Source organism: Rhopalosiphum maidis, chromosome 2 (genome assembly GCF_003676215.2).
Source record: "Rhopalosiphum maidis isolate BTI-1 chromosome 2, ASM367621v3, whole genome shotgun sequence".
NCBI classification, from domain to species: Eukaryota; Metazoa; Arthropoda; class Insecta; order Hemiptera; family Aphididae; genus Rhopalosiphum; species Rhopalosiphum maidis.
Genome location: NC_040878.1, coordinates 54,924,771 through 54,931,008, shown reverse-complemented (window position 1 = coordinate 54,931,008; position 6,238 = coordinate 54,924,771).

Sequence of the window (6,238 nt, the reverse complement as noted above, 5' to 3'; positions counted from 1 at the left end):
TTTTATTTATATTTTTAATCGATAAATAGAAAATTTTCAAATGCTTAATAGTTGAAAAAAAAGTAAATTGCTGGATAGGTTGTATATGTGTATAAAGTACCCATAACATAGTTAAATTTATGTTATTTAGGTTTCAACTGTATAAAGATTTTTAAAAAAAAAAATGTATTATGTATATAAAATTAATTGTTTGATATGGGTAAATAAAATAGTTAGGTAGGTTAGAAGGAAGAGAGTTAAAAGTAATTTAATTTAAATTATAAAATAAATCTTTAAACATCATAGTTCATAACTAATACAATTATTAATTTCATTACAAATATTCCTATAGTAAATTTATGAAAATTTACTAAGTATATTATATTTTAATTCTAAATGATAACGATAGGTAGTATGTATATGTTGTATGTTATGACGAGTGTTTATTATATACTATACCTAACCTAATTTGTATTTTAATATTTCAATAATATTTTATCTAAAAAAAAAAAAATATATGCCTACCACAGTATATTACTATATTATATGGAGTCATCCTACAATTTATATATATATTAATTGTTTCTTGAATACATAATCATTGTGGGTGAGAGAAATAATAACAATATAAAATGATTCGTGTATTCATGACCAAATTTATAATGTACAATTATTATTGAAATGCACGTTGATGGATTATGAAGAAAAAAAACAACGTCCATTAATCATTTTTCAGCTGAATTGTTGAAATGAAAAACATAAACACCATAAAGATTCAAGTATTTAAAAGTAACTTATAAAATCTGTTTTAATAAAGAATACAGTCACGTATTTGGTGAACTGTTGTTTCGAGTTATTTATGAAAACAAACTTACATTAACTGTAAATGTTGGTTATAACGAAAATGCAACGAAATTATACATCAAGCTTTTAACACACGGAAATACGTAGAAAAAAAGGTAACGACAATTTGATATATTATTTTAAAATATTTTTAATATAATTTTTAAGTAAGCAGAGAAACATAATATTATAAATATATTTACTATTCGTATAATATAACATTCAAAACATATCAGTTAAATACAGACTTTCAATGTAATATCGCTCAATATATTTAATATATTTGATCACTCGAAATGGAAAATTGATGATTAATTCTATACTTTTTTCAAAAAGAAAAAAATATAATAATATAACTTAATTATACAAAATTTTAAATTTTGAGTTCTAATCAATCTTGATTTTTTAAAATTTTTCAACGGCTCATTTAGTATAAAATCATATTTTTTTTATCGACTAAAATAACATTTGTATCTAAAGCCATCAGTTTAAATTATATTTAAAATACACGTTACCTTAAATTAGCTGTACAATTTAGCTTCCTCGAAGAAATATTAATAATATTTATTTTTGATTGAAAGTTCGGTTGAAGTTATCCGGTTATTATGTTAAAGTCAATGAGAATAATATATAGATTTTTTTCTGTTTGATTTATTAACTTATAAATATACATCACGTACATCAAATTATCAAAAGTCTTACTTTTATTTATAAGTATAACAATACACTATAGAATTTGATTTATTCTATTCAAAATATTCAATAATTTTCCTAAATATTATTGGCATAATACATTTATCATGACCTAAAATCATGGATCATGAATGCTTAACGCAAGGAGTTAAATAACTCAAAACTACTTGTTTGTATTTCGATAGAAATGTTAATATTTTCTGAAAAATTATCCGTTAATAATTTACAGTAGAAAAGGGGGTATTATTGTTCTAAAAATAGAAGCTTCTATCTCCACTGGACACTCGTAAAGGCTTAAGTAGGTAGAACTTACATAAAATCTCAATAATTTTAAAATATGATGTTTGTCTATACTTAAATTAAATTTTTTTTTTTTGAATAACTACATTATTGAAGAAAAAATAAGGAGTGGACATGCTTCAATGCTTGGTGAATCACTATATCTAGTGTATACATAAATAAATATTCTAATCTGAATAATCTTGTTTGATAATTGTAACACTATTTTTTGGTCCAATTTAAAAATTTATTGTTTATTATTCAATACGCATTTCGCTCTTCTAAGAATTTTATTAAATAATAATAATAATTATAATTTTACTGCTCATTTATTATAAAATAAAATATAATGGTGTCAACATATACCATAATATGCTATTACAAGTTATTAATAAATTTGAATAGTAAAATTAATCCAATTTGTACAAAATTGTATGTATGTAACTATACATGTTATTTACAGTCGACTCTCGATAATTCAAACCTTTAATAATTCGAAACCTTCGGTAAATCGAAATAAATACTCGGTCCCTTGAAAATCACGCGATAATTCGAACAAAAACAATGGATTTAAGTACACTCGGTAATTCTAAATTAAATTTTTGGAAAATTGGCCACTAACACTTGACAATTTGAAGTATCATTCGTTCAACGCGCGGAAATTCGAAGTATATATTTAAAAATGAAACTAAATTTAATGAAGCAGAAAACCATTACAGATTTCTTCAAAAAAATAATAATCTTTTATAATAATAATTAAATGTTCATAGTATAATTATTATATAGTTTAATTTAAAATTTAAAAACAATAAATAACTCTAATATGTACCACCTAATTTACTAAATTACTACTGTACAATAATAAAAAACAAAATTTTTTTCTTAACTCTATAATTCGAATTTTTTTTTGCCTTCTCGTTATTTTGAACTTCTCAACAATTCGAACTCTCGGTAATTTGAAGTTTTTCAACAGTCCCATCAACTTCGAATTTTCGAGAGTCGACTGTATGTTTTAATTTAAAAACAAATAAAAAATAAAATATTATAGATATTATTATATGAAATAATTTGTGATTTGAAAATTTTAATTGAACATAATTTTTATAGCAAGTATAAAATTATTTAAATAATCAGAGAGAATTTGAAGAATTTTATAAATTTTTTCTAGGTAACGATTTTTTGGAAATGGATAAAACTTGTTCTGTAATTTATTTTTAATCTTCTATTCTATTGGAATACACATAATTTTTTTTATCACGATTATATTATAGGGTTTTTTTACATGTATATAGTATAAAAAGCATATAGATAGGTGTTAAGAAAATTGTCTACTCATGTAAGTATAATAGCTATTTTTGCTTTTAAGTTTCGCATTATTCGTTATTTTAAAGTCTTATTAGATGAAAAAATACTAAAGTTATGTGGTAATAGTTGTATGAACTTACTTTATACAATTTTATGTATACGTCTATAAAACAGTTTTGTCATGTTAAACATTATTTTATATTCTTTTTTATCAACTTATACAGTTTTTACATGATTTATTTCTTTCTGTCTATATATTATGTATTTTTATTGTCATTAATCATTTTAAATTTGTAGTAACATTAAAATTAACACTTGTTACGTGTAAAATAAACAATTTTAAATATAATATTTACATGTACAATATTACAATTATATTATATTCTAAATACTGTACAGTAGATATGTACAAATAACGGATGTTGCTGCAGGTAAAAATAGCCTGTATACTGAATTTAAAGAAAGTATGTACTTCTAATGCACATACTTATAAATGCATGATGCATTTTTTGCTTATTATACTGATACCATAAAAGTAATGTGATTTACATTAACGTACCTCCTCATAAATGTTATTCGTTTGTTTTAAATTCTATCAAAATTATTCGTTAAACGCCCGGGCAGATTTTTCGTATGATTTTTCTTCAGATTAAGCTACAGTCAAGTCTCGTCACGTTGTAACTTATACTTTATAGTGAGCATTCTAATACGCTATAGAGTGTGTTACAATAACAACACTTTATATGTTTAAATGTATATAAGACTACGAATTGTCGTGGTACACAAATGAGATTCTGTTAGATATAAATCGCATCGGATACATAAAAAAAAACCTATACGTCCTGAGATAAGAGCTCGATCGTTGAACAACTATACGATACGACTGCAAACCGTAGGCCGCATATATACAAGTCGCACTCGTTCTGCACAATTTATATAATACGCGAGTATATAAGCGTGTGTGTGTGTGTGTGTTTGTGTGCGAGGCATGTCGAAAAGTTCGCGTGGCGGAAAAAAGAGACGTTGTTCATTTTTCGGGCGCCCGGACGGGGGATGAAAGCGGAAAAAAAAACAGCGACGACTCTTGCCGGGTCAGGAAATGTCAGTCGTTTTGCGGGGTTTTCGCCGAGGAAAACGACGCATTATTTACGTGTGCGACAGGCGGCCACCGACGACGAGCGGCAAATGCCGACAGGAAACGGCGTGACGTTGACGATGTCTATATAATAGTATAAACGCACAGGGTATTTCAAACGTTTGTCTTACACAAATGGACGAGACGCATTACAGTTACCTCGGCCGATCCCAATCAACTTTCGTCGCGTCCGCCCACGGGTACGACCCTGTATGTATGCGTATATACATAGTATAGGTGCAGCACGTATATTGTAGGTATATTATATATAATATATATGTGACCGGCACGCGCCTAACTGCGTTTGTCGATACTCGTTTTTTACGGACAATTAAAGCCGTCTCGTCGTCTTAGTCGAGTGTTTAGTGTTATTATACATGTATATATATATATATATATATATATATGTATGTATATATATTTACGCCATCTTACACGTCTACTTATATAGTGTGTATACGACCTGCAGTGGTATATACTTGCGGCACTGTTTGTTATGTTTGCACTGGCGCACCGCACGTCGCAATGAAATCACGTTTTGTAGCCATCAATAATGACGTCGTCGCACCGTCGAGATAAATGTTAATATAAATTATTATAACAACCAACCGTCGCAATGGTAAGATATTGTAGGTCGAGAGAGATCACTCCGTTTAATACCCACAGACGGCCAATGAAAGACTTGACTCGAATCCCGACAAAAAAAAATGTTGTAATCGTGTTGACGGAGATTATCGGATTATTCGCACCCGTAAAACACTCAGGTACTGCTGAATCTATAAATAAAGGTATTATTATTATATAGTATACACCTATAATGGTATACTTATATTATTATATGTTCACCAAACATACTCATCCCTATTTTTTCTTTAATAATGAATTCGTTTAAACTATTAACTATTTTGTGAACGTTGACGTATTTATTGTACATTGAAATTAAAACACGTAGTTTTTGAATCGTTTAACTTTAAGTTCTAGAGATATTAGATTCATGGTAATAAGGAGGTTGGAAGGTACATCATATTTCGTTTATTCGATTATTCTTAAATCTATGATGAATTTGAACACGTCACTAATGAATACAGTATTTATTTTTTAATTTACCTATCTCCTTTCAGGGTATTGCTAGGTAGGCATTTAATATTAGTAATTACAATTTAGATTATTATTATTATTTTTTTAATTTAGATTTATACTGATGTAAAATTTTAGACTAAAATAATTCACAAATCTTTGATAAAAAAAAGTATTAGTATAATTAACTTAATACACGATACACCCTACTCTACCTATTTTTTTCAATTATCTATTCATTGTCAGTTTAATAATCTCCAAATAATTGCATATTTTTACGCTAATTGATTTTATGGACATAATCTCGAGTTCAGTACAGTTTTGTAACATATATTCTTCTAAAATATATCTTTTTTGACATGTCCAAAATTTAAAAATTATAAATTTATTAAAATATTATGATTTATAAAAATTGCCTGAGTACCTATAAATTATAATAATAAGTACTAGAGTACTAAATATTTAAATGAAATACTATACATTTTTTGTATTCTGGTAAAATCATTTTTAAGGATAATTATCTATAGTACCTACATATATAATTTTTAATATAATAAACTCCTAATTCAAGTATTCATTGATATACATTAACATTAAAAAAAAAAAATCATTTGCTGAATAATATATTGTACTAAAAAAAAAAATTGTTTTCATTTGGAAATAAGAAGTTTGTAACACTACAGAATATTCCTTAAATTATATAAAACAATCTAAGTATTAGAAAATATTGGTCCTTAAGTGCATTTAAAAATATAAATTTTATAAAGGTTAATGTGTTTTAAATATACTATATTAGATATATACTAACGATTTGTACTAAATTGTTGAAGGTTTTTTAATTGTCAAAAAGAATTTTTCAACACAGCAAACATCTTTATACATAACAATATGCATAATATAAAACTATAAATACTATCAGTGGAAATA